Source organism: Lactuca serriola, chromosome 8 (assembly GCF_051521515.1).
Source record: "Lactuca serriola cultivar US96UC23 chromosome 8, Lser_US96UC23_V15, whole genome shotgun sequence".
Taxonomy (NCBI): domain Eukaryota; kingdom Viridiplantae; phylum Streptophyta; class Magnoliopsida; order Asterales; family Asteraceae; genus Lactuca; species Lactuca serriola.
In genome coordinates, this window is record NC_136415.1 from 188483160 (window position 1) to 188501812 (window position 18653).

Genomic DNA, 18653 nt, shown 5'->3' on the forward strand with positions numbered 1-18653 from the left:
CATAAACATCAAATTCAGACATTGTAACTTGGTCGATTTCAAAATATTTTTCCTTATAAAAATTAAAATATGATTTTTTAGGCTACACCCAATCACATATACATATCTTCCGATCATATAAATTATTACAAAAAAAATGTTATTAACAAAAATATAATATTAGTTTCATAATTTGCTAAAGGTTAACACTAATAAATAATAACGAACTTTCACAAATCTTACATTTTGGTCGGTACATTCAACTAACAAATGAAATTCGGTTTAGATGTTTGATTCAAGAAGCGCATCCATTTAGAATGCTTACCAATTTTGATTGTTTCCACTTGGATGTGAACATTAATATTCTTGTAGAGAAATGGAACTTCAAATGAACTCTACATAGCCAAATTAGCAAACATAACAACACAAAAAGAAGCCTAACTTGGCATATAACCAAATTTCCAGCAAATTTCAAAATTCTAAGGTTTTGTTGAACAATTTTTTCAATTTATCATAATTTTATTTTTTTACAACCTTATATGAGTAATAAAGAATCTAAATCAAGTGAAAGAAGTAGTTATTCATTTAAATCCAGTAAAAAATTAAAATATTGTGAAATTGCATATAATTTACATGTTTGCTTATTGTCTTGGAGGTACCCGACCACTTGGATATGTACTATTATTTGATTAATTAGTGCATAAATTACATCATAGAATATGAAATTTAACGATTGTTGAAATTCATTTACACTTGATTTAACAATAGAAATAGACAAATTTATAATCATGAAAGTATGCTTAATTCAACAAATTTGTTATTAAAATTAATAGAAAACTAAGTTTCTTGAAGAAACATTGATGGACAACGTGTTTGACCAAACATTGGTCAAGATGACGTAAACAATTTGATCTAAGGGTGGAAAAGGTATAAGTGAAATACAATAAAAAAAATATTTATTGCTTTAGATGATGAAATAAAGATTCTCTTTTAGACACAGAATTCAATCTTCTATTTTGTATATGTAAATGTCATACACTTGGGTTGTGGTGACTTCGTAAGACATGTGGAAGATATGGTGGATAACCTATTGACTCATGTTCAAATCATCGCACTACTCAGCCTCTGTGGCCATAGAGTTTCGCGTGCAGTGACTTCGTGTCATGAGGCATAACCTAATGTTCGCAGCAGGGGATTAGTCGGTGCGTGAAATCTGGCCCGGAAACCCTCGTTAGGGAAGTTTCATTTCCAAAAATATGTAAAAGTCTTAGTCTTTGTCTCTCTCTAGTGTCATTGTAATGGGTTTTATTATTTAAATCTGTAAAATTATGGATATCATTAATATCTAAAAAATAATAATATTTCAATGGTAAATGTTTACTAATAAAATTTTCAATAAATTCGCAAGAAATTGTAAATTGTTGTTTTAGAACGGTTAAAAGATTTATAAAAGTTTATATTTTCATAAAAAGTTGTAGTTTGCTAATATTTATATTGAAGTTGTAATGAATAACATTATAACAATGTTTACAAATTCACATTCAAACGGAATAATAGAGTAAAAAATGATTAAAAGTCTAAAGTCATATGAGTTTAAACCCAAAAGGCAAATAGATGAATAATTCAACATTTCATAAAACGCAAAAGGTATTTAAATGATCAAAATTCTAACCCAAAAAACGAATAGTATTAAACAAAGTAATCAAAAAACTAACCCAAAAACCAAATGGTATGTAAACATAATATGAAATCAATTGCACTCAACTACTCATATAAAATCACGAAAATCATATATTATTTTTCTTTATTTGGAATTAACAGTTTTGGTTTGCATTCTCCATAAGTACGATCACTACAAGAAAAATCCTAAATAGCTACGGAAAATTACTATGCAATCAAAATTCGTTGCTATTTTACTACGGAACGACTTGTCGTAGCTATTTTGCTACAGAAATGGTTACGGAATTGCATTGTGTAGCTAAATCTTAAATAGCTACGTAAAGTTGTTACGGAATCTAAATTCATAGTCATTTTACTACGGAATATGTTACAAAATGGTTTGTTGTAACTAATTTGCTACGAAAATGGCTACGGAATTGCATTCCGTAGCTAAATCTTGAATAGTTGCTACGGAATTAAAATCCGTAGCTAGTTTACTACAAATAATGTTACAAGTTTTTTTGTTGTAGCTAGTTCTCTATGAAACCTGTTACAAAATCCATGTATGTAGCTAGTTGGCTACATAATTGGCTACAAAATAAAAATTCGTAGCTAGTTAGCTATGGAATTAGGATCCATAGTTATTTTGCTAGGAAAATTTGCTACAAAATAAAATTTTGTAACTAATCTATTATGGAATTTGTTACAAAAAGATGAATTTACAAAATAGCTACGAAATCAAAATCCATAGGTATTTGGCTACGGAAAATTCCGTAGTCAAGTAGTTACGAAATATGTTTCCGTAGCAAAATATAGAAGATTATTTAAAAATATATATTAAAAATTCACAATTATCTTTGAAAACTCAACAACAAAAATAAAATATTATTTTTAATTGTTTTGAAAATTTAGTTATAACACAATTTCTACATTATAAAAAAAAAGAATTAAAATGTTTATTTTGATTTTTTAGTTAAAAAAGAATTATCAAAGGGAATTACCGCATAAAATTTGTTTCAATAATGTTTTAGCTTGTTTGAATAACTTTTCATTAGGGGCAAATTAGTAAATCCAGTAACCCTAATTTACTTCCTCCCAAATTAGAGGTATTTTTGTTGAGTCCAAATTAGGGGAATTGTCGGACATGTACTTGTTTTCGTTGCGAAATGTGTATGGGTGCACCTGTGAGTACATTGAAGAGGTTAATTTTGACTTTTTCGAAATCAAACGGACAAAAATGTCCGTTTTTTCTGCAAACATAAACCCTAAAAACAACGCACCTGTAGATTATATGTGTGTGCTCTATCCACGAGATCAGTCGGCGTTTCGATGTAGTTATCTTTCACGGGAACAATTGTATCCTTCCATGGGCCAATTCCGACGACAAATTCCCTGATATAGTTGAAATAACGATCGGAAGTGATTTGCTAATACGTCTGAAAATGAAGACGATAGAAAACCGGGTTCATTATTCATTCTAGAGATGCACTAGGACCGGGTCGGGTCAATGGTCAAACATGGATCAGTTTACCTGATTTGTGTCCTGGGTTCTTACGTCCACGTCATCAATGAGAAAAATCTTTGGTAGATCGGTTTTGTTGTGGATATGAACAATTGATGATGGGGCAAACAACTGAATAAAACAAGGTTGTTTAAGCCATTCTTTTGACATATAAGAACCTTTATATCCATACTTGTTAAGAATTTCCATAAAAACATCTTCAAATCTTTTCCCTTTTGGCCATTTCACCTGTTAACAAAAATCAAAGTATTAACTTTAATTTCATGAACCCAATGTATTGTTTTAAGAATACGAAAATAAAAATTAAAAAAATAATTAAGAATTTATATATAAACTCACATGTTGGTTCATCAATACAGGGTTTTTAATTTCAGGATATATTCCAACAACCCTCGGTGCATTTATTGCAATTTGAATGTACTCTTCGAAGGTTATAATGGGAAACTTACCTGTTTATGGGCATAACACAATGATATGTTAGAATAAAAACTATCTTTTTAAAGAATTTTGATTAAAAAAATAAAGGTAGCGAACCATTATATTGCTGATCACGAAATGAAAACCTCTGTTTTGCCCTCAATGTTTTTAGTTCTTCTAATGTAAAATCAACTGCAAACACTCAAATAATTAGCATCCTACTTTATGTGTTATAGCATCCTACTTTCATTTCTTTTTATTATACTAAAAAAATCAATGAAAGTAGGTTGCTAATTTTAAGATAAAAATTGATGTTTTAAGAAAACATACATGAACAATCCATTCATGTTAGCTCCTTCAACTTCATAGGTTCTTTTTCTATCTGCAAACTATATATGTTCTAAAACATCGGTTGTGTCATCAAGAATAACATCATGGTGACACATAAGAACACCATCTTTGCTAACTAAAATATCCATTTCTATGAAGTATGTTCCTTCTTCAATTGCCCTCTGTAGGAAAACAAATTACCCAAAACTTATAATATAAAAATTGTAGTTAAAAACTTATATCTATATTTTTAAGATGTATGGTATAAAACATGTACCAAGTAAGAAGGAGCAGTTTCTTCTGGGAGTTCTCCATTTGAACCCCGATGTGCAACGTTAAATGGACGAAAAGTTTGTAGGGGCATTTTCGTCTTTTCATCGTGACTTGGAAGCGGGTAGAGTGGCCTTGAAGAACATCCGATAAAGAGTAGCAGAAAAGTAATGATGAGATCTGTACATGTACAGATCAAATTATTCTATTAAACTATATTTTTAGACAAAAAGGAAATTACAAAATCTAATAAATAACTTTAATTTAAGAATCGAAAATGTACATTAGAGGCAGTGCCTCCGGGACAACAAGAAAGTAATATTAGACCAACTGAAAGAGATGGTGAGAGCCCCAACAATCTGCTTATTATGAATCCAAAAGCTGGCATAATTGTGTACTGAGAAGCACATCCAAAGAGTATCTACAAATTACCAAACTACCCATGTCACTTAATTGCTAGAACAAAGAGTATCTACAAATGTTGTATAAAATCATAAAAATCGACAAACAGCATGGGTTGAATCTTGAGACAAGTTTGAACACCTTTTATATTTTTCAAGATAAACGTAAAAGTCTAGAAAGAAAGCATACCCAATTACATAAATTGCGTTATAATCCTTTCATTCCATAAAAAGAAATGAACTTTGACTATTCTAAAAAGAAAGCATACCTCAATAATGACCCATGTTGCATCCGCCCCGCCCAAAGGCCCAAACGGGACCACAACCAGCTTTGGCATTTTTATGACTTAGCGGTCCAACAAGTCATCCATCAAGCTGCTGGTGATATGTGGTTGATGAACCCGGTTTCCTTGGTTGAAAACCACTCCGTGTGTAGAACAAACCCGGTTTGATTCCGAATAATGAAGGATCCGTTCATATTTGGATGGGTGATAAAGATATACTTGTGCCTGTGACTAAGCTAAGTGATGATGATGATGGGCGAATTTTGACCTAATTTTGCATTCCTCATTCCTAAGTTCATATTTGAATAATGAAGGGTCGTTTTATTGCTGTTAATGTCGATCGTGACCTGCCGCTTTTTTAGTCGATCGTGACCTGTCGTCGTTGCTCTCGGAAAATTGGAAAATTGTCGATCTCGGAAAATTGGAAGGTACTATTGTGCAGTATTCAATTAGCTGGACTTTTTCTCTTTACTCATTATTTTGACCTAATTCTGCATTCCTCATTCCTCAGTTTCCCCCAATCTCCACTTATGCTGTTATCGATCTCTCTATAAGTAGATTTTTCTCGATCGTCTTTGTCCTACCAGGTAACATTCTTCTCTGTTCTTCTGTATTTATTAGCTGATAATTTCACTTTTTTTATGAATTTGTTTCTCTTTGATTATCCTTTTATTTCACTTGATTCTATGATATCTATATACATATAAGCTTGATTGAGAGTTAAATTAGGGTTTACATTTTGAATTCTTAATAATCAGCCAAAATAATGAAAGTGCTACAGGATAAAAGATACAAGAACAGAGAGCTACAAATCATGCGTTTCCGTTCTTACCAATAAGTTTTGTTCCTCATATCCCATAACTGCATGCCAAAAACAAATGTAAATTGCAAGAATTAAGAGCTTAAAATATGGATATGCATAAACAAAGGCACAATTCATAATCATTACCCTTAGTTAAGGTGAATTATCACCCATTTTTGCTCAAGTATTTTTGACTTGTGCAAAATGAACAATTTAATAGAGAACTCAATGAACATAATGGTTCCTAATGTAATGTACTCTAGTCTCTTAATAAAACCTTTGAAGTTGTAGTTGTAGAACATGAATGCAAGCCAAAAGCTCTTGATTCTCTTTTCTTAGGACACTTTCTTTCTCTGTTGCCTCTTTTATTACAGCTTATATTATTGGATTACAACTTATGTTATACGTAAAAGCCATTGGTCTTATAAAACTAGATGTTAACTTATATTATTGGATTATATAAGTGGGCAAGAGGCCTAGTTAACTGATTCAGGTTAGGGCTTGGCCAGAGAATGGTTAAAGAAAGGCTCTATTAATAGACATTCGGTCCTAGTTGAAGAATACCCCAATTGCAGACACTGGTTAACTAGAATTTAGAGGTCATGTGGCTTTTTACAAGTTTGCCCTCAAATATTTTTGACTTGTGCAAAATGAACAATTTAATAGAGAACTCAATGAACATAATGGTTCCTAATGTAATCTACTCTAGTCTCTTAATAAAACCTTTGAAGTTGTAGTTGTAGAACATATTCTGCTAATATTGTAATGCATAACCTTATCTTTGGTATATGATATGATCCTTATACTTGCTCTCAAGGCTTGGAGTTGTTGGGAAGTACTTGTTGTATTTGCCAATCCATGAGAGCACTTCAGTTTTAGGCTTTTTAGTTACATAAATGGAAGAAATCTTTGATGGCTCAGTTGCAAAAATGTTCCAACATAAGTCAATTCTAATGAAATATGTCAACGACCTACTAGTATAGGCTATAGTTGTGTCAAACATCATAGCTTTTAACTTTTTATTTAGTGATTACTTGTTGCAGTTTAAGCTATTTTTACAAGAAAAAAAAAGTAAATTTCAACCAAATTTATACCTATTTTGCACAAATTTCCATCTCAACGACTTGTACATACATTTTGTTAAACATAAAAAGTTTATGACCTAATAGTAATATTTGGTTTACAATACCACATATGTAAAGCATCATTATCCTTCATCCTTGCATTATTTATGTTGACTCGGTCAACTCTCGTACTCTTGAATAGGATCAATAGGAGATTGATCCACATCCAATCTCATAAGAACTTCCAGTACCCCACTTGTGTCTCTTAATATCTGAACAAACACAAACTCCATTATAAAAATCTTTCAAATGTAATAATAATTACATTGCAAGTATATACGTGCAAACAACTTACTAGAATCACTTCATCAAGATAAGAAATCATAAACATCCTCTGAAAAGCCCCATCTGAATCATTCATTCATTTATTCATTCAATAAGACAACAACACATTCAGACTTATAAAAAGAAAAAAGAAAGAAAACTGACTTAGGGGAAGTCTTAATCCACCAGATACAGCATCTTTAATTGGAGATGGAAGTTGTTGCATGGTGTTAAGTGCTTGAGTTAAAGCCCCTTTTAGTTGTTCTGGAATTGTCCCTTCATCAACTGTTGGAGTTTCAAGGACTCCTTCTATATATTCTTCTTTTATTCTAAGTGGCCCTTCAACTGTTAACTTTGTGCTTATAGTAAACTTGTTTTCTATCTGCAGTGCATATTCATATTCATAAATCATATATTATATATTATATATAACATATAATATAGGATAACAATATACAATAATATATTTTGTTACCCCATTCAGAAATTTCATATTTTCAGTAATCTTTGCATATCCATCCTTGCTTTTTGCCATGTTACACACTACACAGTGTTTTGGAACGATGATAATAAATCAATGATTACTCTATAGTTGTAAGTAAATGGGTAAATTATCAAATTAAACCTCAAGACTTTCAGTTATGTCAGCTTTTGAGTTTTTATTGTTGTCTTATGTTTTTGTGATAGACTTTCCTGTTGAACCTGCCTTTTTTTCACAAAGCAGACAACAAAAAGGCTGAAAGTCCAGTGGAGAGGCTTACTTGCAATCTTTGTTGGTAAGGATTTGTTAAATGCAGCCTGATATTGTGAAACTTGTTTTTAATTTTGTAATCTTCTTTTGCGAAGTTGTTTATCATAGTAGTTTGTTGGATGCTATGAATCCTTAGGGTAAAATTTTCAAAGAGTTTCTTTTGACATGTGTCCTTTTTTATGTTTACCAGAGTTTTTTCATATGCATTTGGTGTGTGATCCGAGCTATTTTCTTAAGCTTGTGTGTATCTTTGTGTGAGAATGGGAGAGTAGAGCTTTTTGTGAAAGAAGAAAGTTTGCTTGTTGGAGAAATATGAGAGATGATCAATGTATATAGGAATCCCTTAAAATCAAGTCAACATATAGAGTGATAAAATAACAGGCTTGTGGGAATTATTCAGAACATGAATGCATGCAAAAGTACATTATTATTTTATAATAAAAAGTAGTATGCTTAAATTTTCAGTAAGATATTTCAATAATATTTGTGAACCTAAAGATTTATAACTTCCTAAGTTTTTAAAATTTCAGGAAAGATGTCACAATTCTTATTAAGAGAAACATTGAAACGTAAGCAACATACAAATGTACGTTTCATAAACAAACGTACCGATGATGCAAAATTTGTTGGTAATATATCATCATCATCCCATACCACATTATCATCTGTTGGTACTGTATCTGCCCCAACATTTGTTTCACATGTTGGTACTATAGGTGCCACATCATGAACACATGAATCATCCACCCAATCATCCTTGCCTACATCATCTAACCAATCATCTATATCTACATATGTCCAATCATCTACACCTGCATCTACTACATCATCTATACCTAGATCCACAACAAATGGTAGTGAATCGGTTGAGGAAAATATTGGCATTCAACATCAAGGGTATTTACTTGGATCTACTGGACTGGATGGGCGTCTATATATTGGAGTGCGAGATAAGGAGTAAGTTAAAATACTTACATTTTTATCAACATTGAACTTCATGATTTTTACAATGTTGTTAATTTTTTCGTTTGTAGGTTATTTCCTTCGGGCCCATGTTCTTCCATTATCTATGAATCCTTTGGTGAAAGAGCTGATTTAAACGGGTATAGCTGGGCAACTTTAAGTGACGAGACAAAACTCCTTTATTGGGACGAGTTTCATGTATGTATCTCGTTTATGCAATTATTAGGTACTCATTAACTAAAAAACTCATCTATATATTTTGTATTGTAGAAAAAGTGCCATTGGGATGATGCAAAAACTCCGTTAGTCCAAGCTTGTTGGGAAAATAAGGCAAAGGAAAGATATAGACAATATATCTACAATATAAGCTCAAAATGAAAAATGTCGACTCTAAAAAAACCAGTTAATATAACATCAGAAGTGTGGACATCTTGGACTGCAAGATGGAATACTGAAGACTTCAAGAAGAAATCAGAACAAAACAAAAAAAATAGGCGTAGAGGTGTAGCTGATGGACAAGCCCTTTCTACCCATACTGGTGGATCGGCTTCTCATTCCAAGATTGTTTCTGATTTAGTAAGTACTCATTTAATTTTATATTATATCAATCTACTTTCATTTAATTTTATTTAGTTCTATTTTGATTTTTATAAGGACTAAGCCTAAATGCATAAAATAGCAATCTACTTTCTTTTAGTTTTATATTATAGCATTCTAGTTCCATTTTTATTTTTAAAAGGACTAAGCATAAATACATAAAATAGTAATGTACTTTCATTTAGTTGTATGTTATAGTTTTTCTAGTTCCATTTTGATTTTTAAGAGGACTAATCCTAAAAAGTATGTTATTTTATTTTTCATTTTTAAAGAGTGGAGTCTAAATGCAAAAGATAGCAATCTACTTTCATTTACTTTTGTATCATAACAATCTAGTTCCATTCTGATTTTTAAATGGGTTTAGCCCAAAAGTAAGTTGCTATTTTTTCATTTTTAAATATCTAAGCCTATATGTAAAAATAGCAATCTACTTTAATATTGATTTTTTTTGTATATATGTAGAAGAAGCTTTGGGGACATGATCCAGCACACCATGAACTATTCTTGTATACACACACTAATAATCACAATGTAATGACTCTTTTAGTTGACAAAGCTAAAAAAATTCATGTAAGTTTTATTTTTAATAATTTCATATAAGTTTTATCTCAACACAATTATAAAATTATAGGATGATTTTATGGAACAATGTGATCGGTTGGAAGCAATAGGAGAGGAAATTGATGAGGACAAACTATTTTATGATGTTGTTGGGGGACATGATCGAAAAAAGAGATTATATGGATTTGGCTCATATGGAAAGCGCATTCGTTCTAGTAAAGGATCTTCTGAAATGCATCGCGAACAATACGAGGATAATAATGCTGAGACAAAAGTCGAGATTAAGAATTTGAAGAAGTTAGTTGAGACACAACGCGAACAATATGAGGATATTCAACAAAAATATGAGGATGTTCAGCAAAAATATGAGGATGCTCAGAAAAAGAATGTGGAGTTTCAGCAGAAAAATGTGGATGTTCAAGCAAAGTTTGAACAACAACTCGCACAAGCAATGAATGTCATTAACACATTGAGTGAACAGGTCAAAAATTTTATTAATCAATGATAGAATATTATGTATTGAATAATGTTTTACGTTAAATTTGTAGCGACTTTTGATTTTGAAATATGTATCTTTTGATGTATTGGATATTTCTTTTAATTTCTATAGAAATACTTTGTTATTTTTGATTTTATATTAATTGTATTTTTGTAAATTGATATAATAAGTCAAATTAAATAACCGAATTTTATAGAAAAAATGGTATGGAACGATTGTTATGGAATTGACTACAAAAAAGTTGTTACAAAATTTGCTACGGAACGAATGGCTACGGAATTTGTTACGGAACGAATAGCTACGAAATTTGCTACGGAACAATTAGCTACGGAATTTGCTACGGACCAAATGGCTACGGAATTTACTACGGACCAAATGGCTACGGAATTTGCTACGGAACAATTAGTTACGGAATTTGCTATGGACCAAATGGCTATGGAATTTACGGAATTTGCTATGGACCAAATGGCTATGGAATTTGCTACGGACCAAATGGCTACGGAATTTGCTACGGAACAATTAGCTACGGAATTTGCTATGAACCAAATGACTACGGAATTTGCTACGGAACAAAATAAATACGGAATTTGCTACATAATTCATTATTACGGAATTGTGATGGAAGTGTGTTGTAGTTGAAATGCTACGGATAGATGTCATAGCAATGGCCATAGCAAAATTGCTACGGAACTATAATTTCGTAGTTAAACATTTTGCTACAAGAAATTTTACTATGGAATCTCATTGGCAAATTCCGTAGCAACTTCCGTAGTTATTTAGGTTTAGCTACGGAATTACATCATTTTGCTACGGAATTTTTCCGTAGTTAAATCGAAATTTTCTTGTAGTGGATATGCGATTGATGTTAATGATCGTTTGGTTGAGGACATTGTCTCCATATTATCAACATCGTAAACACATTCCAAGTTGTGTTTTAATACTTCATGTCTAGACATTTTTTTAAAGGATGTTCACTTAGTTAGTGGACTTGTTACAATACTTTATTCGAAGCCGGTGTGACGTTATCACCAGTAAACGAAACTGCATCCTAAATATAGAAAATAAATTCATATGTCAATCTAAAAGTTAATAATAATTTAAAGTATTTAAAATATCAGATTTAGTTATATTATATTTAAAACCTTTAAATTTAATGTGTCTTGACATCCGAATTTCGCCGATAAAACGTTAAACGAATCAGATTACGACGCCTATAATTGTAGTACATAGACATATGTTAGTTGATCAACTAAAATATAAAAAAATAAATCTAATAAGTGTAGTGTTTGTAGTATGTTTCGTAAAAGAATGTTACTTGTCCGATGTTAATTTTTTTTCCAATTCAAAAGTGATTTTATTAACATTGAAGTTTGAGATTACATAACCATCAACATTGTTCTTCAAATTATAATGAGAAATTTGAATTTTGAACGACAAATTTTTATCCAAAAGTAATTTCAAATCAAACGGATAAATCTTCATAGTACCCTCCTAAAAATGGAAAAACTAACGGTTATAAAAATAGACAGACAAAAAGTAAAAATTAGTTTTATGTAAATGAAGTTAATACTGATAACCTCATTAAACTTCTGAAGCAACTCTAGTGTGTTTTTTTCCAGAAGTCTCTTTGCGTCACGATCAAATAACGTAAGTGACACCACGTCGGTAAAGTCTTGTATAATAATGGTGATTTTGAAACTAAAACCATTGATAGAAACAAATTCAATAATATAAAATTTGAAAAATTAATCGAAGATTATAATAATATGTATAAAAGAGTTATTGAAAACCTTGGAACAACAGATACGTCAAAACTTGTTTTTGATCCGTTCCACTAGCTTTGTTCATTTTATATGGGATATATTGGAAGATAAATTATGAATAATATTGATTTTAATTTTGACTCTTAAATATTTTGCTGATTTAATGGGATTATATTAGATTTTATTGGTTAATAACTTAATTATTGATATTCTTGTTTAATGAGTTTTTTAAAAAATAAATAAATAAAAAATAAAATATAAACGGGTTTGAATTTGGAAATCAAAAGCTATAAATAAAGGAGTTAAATTAGGAACAATATTAATTAGAGAAACTGATATCATTTATATATAAATAGAATGATATGTTTCAATTGATAAAATAATTATTGAATTTAAAGATGCTATAATTATTATAGATTCTATAATTAAATGTAAATTTGTTTGAATTTTATTTGGGGAAGATGATGTCAGCAGTTTGATCTAATGGTGGAAAATATAGGATTAAAACACAATCAAGGGCCCTGATTGTTTCATTGGTGAATTAAATGTTATCTTTTAATAATATTTAAAGATGAGTTTTTTAAAAAAGAAAAAACTAAACAGGTTTGAATATTGAAGCCAAAAACTATAAATAAGGGAGTCAAATTATGAACAATATTAATTAGGGTAAATGATGGCATAGATCTTCAAAAGATGGACATGTTTGCTTCAGTTTGTAGAGATTTGTGCGAAGCCAAAACACAAGTGTGATAATTGGAGATGCAAGTAATATCACTGGAGATGCAAGTAAGAGACAATACACAAATTCTAAGAATACATGAGAAAAAAGGAACCAACTTATGGTGCTACATTTTCTTATGAACACACAAAGCATCAATTGAAGCACAACCATTGACATGTGGACGAAGAGGATTACGGAATTATGGTTTAAGAGAAAAAAAAAATAGAGGAGAAAAATGGGGCGGTTATTCATGTTTTTGACAAGATTTATAGAGAAACCGATACTTAATATATAGATAGAATGATATGCTTCAATTGATAACATAATTGCTGATTTTAAAGATTCTATAATTAAATGTAATTATGCTCGAATTGTGAAATATATTTTAGAAAGTATGATAGATTCTATAATTAAAGATTTTATAATTAAATATAATTGTGATTAAAATATAATTGTTAAATTTAAAAATTCTATAATTAAATGTTTGATTTCTATTTGGAGAAGATGATGTCAGCAATTTGATCTAAGTGTGGAAATCATATGATTGAAATATAATCAAAGGTCATGATTGTTTTATTTGTGAATTAAAGGTTCTCTTTTAATAATATTTAAAGATAAAAAGAAGAAAGTTGTAATAGCAACTACCAAGCGACAAAATTTTAATTAAAAATATAATTCGAACATTATACACGTGCTTATACAAAGATATTTTTTATGAAAATATCATAATTTTTAAGACCATATCAAATAGAAATCGTCAGTATCTTCTCAATGAAAACATGACTTGTATGATATAGTATACGTAACACGTGGTGTCATTACAGCTCACCAAACTACACTTTCGATTTAAAAAAGTTGACCACGTTTATCACGGTGTAGACTTTTTTGTTTTCTTTTTAATTAATTTTACGAAAACAAAAATTAAATATACTTCTATCTTTTATTCTTATACTAGTTTATAACCCGTGGAAACCACGGTTATAAAATTAATCAAACTTTTATAGTAAAAATTCAAAATTATTAATTTAAGAGATATTTTTTTATTAGTTATATGAAATTATAATCATTGATTCAAATAAATATATAAAATTAATTTTTAATATATATTAAATATTTTTTATTTGTGAGTTAATGAAAACAATAATTTAAAATTTAAAATAGAATCACATTAATGAAGAGGTCTAATAAATTTAAAATGCAAAATCAATAGATTGACAAGTGGCAACACATTAATTAAAATGTCTAATATGGTGACACATGGCAAAAGAGCTACTCTTTTATTAGTATAGAGATTTCATTCTACCCGATTAAATGGTGATATTGTAATATTTAATGCTCATTTAATGAAATTTAAAAATATTTTAGGATACTAATATGACACATGTCATTATTTAAATGGATATGAGGATTTATAGGAACAAAAGATAAAAGAATATTTAATTTCTCTTACGAAAATAAGATTGAAAATTATAAAAGAAACATACATATACATTCATACAAACATTCAACATGAATCAGATGTATAACCACATAATAGGGTGAACATTTTGATCGGATTGGCTCTTGGACCGTACGGGTTTCGTAGAATATTGTGGACTATAGACCGGACCGGATGAGACTTCCTGGGCCCGGGTTCTCCGGTTCTTAAACCCGTTTGGACTGGTACAACTTGTTAAAACGCGTTTTTAGGTTCGATACAACTCGTTAAAACGAATATGTTGTTGGGTTTGATACGTTACAACTCTTTAAAATGAATACTATTTTAGGTTTGATACTGTACAACTTGTAAAAATAAATATGTTTCCGTTTCTTGTGCTATTTGGACCGATCAAACTTTGGTTGTTTATACTTTATACTATTTGTTTGAAGGATTATAAGTTTGTAACTTACTGAATATAAAACCAAAAACAATAAAATTATAGTCTAAACTCATCTACAAACTCTAAATTACATGTTGGAAAAAACCACATGTCAATCCGACTTAAAACAAATGAGATATGCATGTTTAAAGAATTTTACAGAATACAAAAGTTTAAATTTTTTGCTGAAAAGTTAAAATATTTTAGCTTTGATATCTTATCTTTGAAGGATGGTAACACATCGAATAAAACAAAATTATAGTTTAAACTCATCTACAAACTCTAAATTAGACGTTGGAAAAAATCGCATATCAATCCGACTTAAAACAAATGAGATATGTTTGTTTAAAGAATTTTACAAATTACAAAAGTTTAAATTTCTTGTTGAAAAGCTGAAATCAGCTTTGATATCTCATCTTTAAAGAATTATAACTCATCGAATATAACACCAAAAACAACAAAATTATAGTCTAAAATCATTTACAAGCTCTAAATTGCATGTTGGAAAAAACCACATGTCAATCTGACTTAAAAATGAGATATGTTTATATAAAGAACTTCACAAAATACATTTTTTTTTAAATAAGCCGGTCCAAAACCGGTTTTTACCCGGAACCGGCCGGACCAAACCGGTTTTGCTCAAATCCTAGAACCAATAACCGGCCAGAGAGTCCAAAAATACGGTCTAGTCCACATGTCCAAATGCTCACCCCTACTGCACATGCACGTGTCATGAGGTCCCCAATATTTTAATTCATCGCTATTGTGCACGTGTCATGAGGTCCCCAATATTTTAATTCATCGCTATTCCATCAATAATGTGTCGCTAATCTATCTCTACAGTGTCCCTATACATTCTTATATGCCATTAATCTATTACTAATCTCAAACTGTATGGGCCAATATTTACTTTTTGTATAAGACATTCAAAATCAACTAACTCCCTGCACTCATATGTATATACATAACCCCCATACTCATACATATATACATAGCCCCCATGATGGGAGCATGACGATTGAGGCCTATATTCCTACAAAAAAAATTCAAGTTTCAAACCATTTACACCCAAAATATCATTAGTGTTCCACGGTTGGTCCCACGTGATATGCCATGGGACAGGTTTGGCCCAAGCCGTGAACACATTTCCACTTACCTTTTCTTTCATACATACATGGATTATGCATACATAAATATTTTATAAATGGATAAGGCCAATTAGGCATAATAGATATGTTCATGGTGAGTTGGTTTGTTCTACTCACTATGGTGCTAGAGAACTAAGATGATTCAGAATGCAAAATGACATTTCACAGTGTCTGCTTGATTGAACCATGCACTGCATTACATTCCATAATAACATGAAAGCATGAAAACATGTTATAGTGTTAAAGTAAAGCAAAAGTTTTAGTAAATATTAATAAGTTATAACTTTGTGTCAAAAGCCATGGAGCTTAAAGAATCTCCTGCCATCAACTGCATGAATAGATTTTTGATTTGTATATCATTTTTTTGAATAATTTTATCAAACAAAATGATATTAATTTAAACATTTTACGATCATTGACCATTTTAAATGTTTTTTTTAAATTGATTTAGCCCCATATTTGTCAACTAAAAATCAATATATTACAATACACAAATTAAAATAAATACTATTAAATCTGAAGCATAAATTTTGCTTTTATCTTCGCATACAACACTACGTATATAGTTACAAAATATGAAAAAATATCATGACTGTTACGAATTTAATATTCAATATTGTCGATTAAAAAAACAATTAGTCAAAAAATAATAAAGCTTTGAAGGTTAATGTGAGTAAATTGAGCATTAATGTTTGCTTAATTGCAAAAAATGAAACTTAAAAAAAAGTATTTAGTCGAATAAAAGTGACCGGTATTATTGTGATAAGCCCCAACTAATCCTATAGTGCTTTTATTTGATTTGCTTTATTAGAATTACTAGTCGAATGTTCGCGCGTTGCGCAGAAACACCTATATAGTTAAATTCTTTACAGATATATATTTTTTAATATATCAATAATGTTGTTGTTAAATTTGATATAATAATTCGTATACTAAATTAATATAATGTATTGATTATTTTGAATTATATTATAATATATACATATATTATAACTACATAATCTCAATCGTTTGAATGACTTCTACCCGCGAGTCACACACGAATAAAATTAAATATAATATATGGTTTAATGTTATTTGTTGTTGTTATTGTTAATTATTTTTATAAAATTTATTTGCTTAATATTTTAATTGTTATCATTATGATTATTCAAAACATCAAACATTGTTTTTCGATTTAAACGTAACAATATAATCCTTTATATAGAGTTATTTTTAACTATTGTTATTATAAGTTATTTTAAGCTATTTATTTGAAAACTTTTAACGATTATAAAAATATATTTAGGAAATATTTTAGTTAAATTGAGATTACAGTTTAGTTTTTGCATTTATCACTTCTAACTATTTACAAAGTATTCTTTGGTTTTTTAAGTGGAACTGAAATTTATATTTAAGTTGACATCGTAATGTTATATTTAAAATAACAAATTAAGTATTTTGTCCAAACTGTTCAAAAGTTGTAGCTTTAAACTGATAACGGTTTACATACAACAACATATTAAATCTAATAAATTAAGTATAATATGTTAAAAGTTAAAGACATAACTTTATAAGTAGAAGTAAAGATATTATTTTAAATTTGAATTTTAGTATATTTATGATTACACTTTAGGTTTGATATTTATTTAACCTTATTAACCAACTCATAATCATTATTAGAAAAACACTACAATTAATCACTTTTAACTATTTACAAAATATTCTTTGGGTTGTTTAAGTTAAACTAAAATTTATATTTAAGTTGACCTGGTAATGTTATATACAAATTAATAATTTAAGTATTTTACACAAATTGTTCCAAAAATATATCTTTGAAATGACAATGGTTTACATCCAATAATATATGAAAACTAATAAATTAAGTAAAATATGTTAAAAGTTAAAAAAAATCACTTAATAAGTAGAATTAAAGATATTATTTTAATATTGAAATTTAGGGGGTGTTTGGCTTAGCTTTTCACGGCCAAAAGTCCTTTTTAGAAAAGAAAAAAAAACAAAAAATGTTTGGCAAACTAGTTTTAAAAGTCATTTTTGAAGTTTTTTACACAAGGAAAAGGAACTTTTTGAAAAAGTCAGGAAATCCTGATTTTTTGTAACTTTTCCAAAAAGGATTTTTGGGGTTTGAAAAGCTAAGCCAAACACCCCCTTAGTTTATATATTATTACACTTTAGGTTTGATATTTATTTAACCTTATTAACCAACATATAATTATTATTAGAAAGAAATTGTGTAACGCCCTGTTCCTGGTACGTAATTATTCTTTATTATTCAAGTATTTATTTTGAGCTACTCGACGAGTTGGTAGCCCTAATTCGCCGAGTACATGCTAGATAGGTCGCGGATTTAAAGAGTCTACTCGGCGAGTCCAAGCATGGACTCGACGAGTAAGTCTGCCAGAGGGAAACCCTATTTTCGGGGTTTTGCACCCTATTTAAACATCTTAACCCCCCCCCCTTGGGGCCTCCCTTATCAGCCTCCCTGTCCTCCAGAAACCCTAGTTCGTTAGAGAGCCTCTCCCTTGAGTTTTTGAGTGTGTTTTATGCCATTGAAGGTAGCAGCAAGAGCTTGGAGCTAACAAGCTTGGGGAAAGAGAATAAGATCTAGGAACACACTCATCTTTAGTAGCTTTATGAGGTAAAAATCTCTTGGCTTGGTGAACTATAGCTTAGATCTCTTTGTATGTTGATTTTTGGGTCTTTTTGACCCTTTTGAGAAGGATGACTTAATTTCTATGG

The 18653-nt window shown here is 29.8% G+C and overlaps 1 long non-coding RNA gene and 1 pseudogene across 1 annotated transcript; one reads left to right on the forward strand and one right to left on the reverse strand.

Annotated features, from left to right (window-relative positions):
• Positions 1–2546: 2546 nt before the first annotated feature.
• Positions 2547–4916, reverse strand: LOC145067688 (glycerophosphodiester phosphodiesterase GDPD6-like; annotated as a pseudogene).
• Positions 4917–5062: 146 nt separating this feature from the next.
• On the forward strand, positions 5063–10468 carry LOC145069298 (uncharacterized). Its single transcript, XR_013689425.1, has 7 exons — positions 5063–5290; positions 5374–5449; positions 7740–7828; positions 8334–8760; positions 8838–8964; positions 9037–9342; positions 9826–10468. It is a non-coding gene; the product is annotated as an uncharacterized LOC145069298 (long non-coding RNA).
• Positions 10469–18653: the final 8185 nt, after the last annotated feature.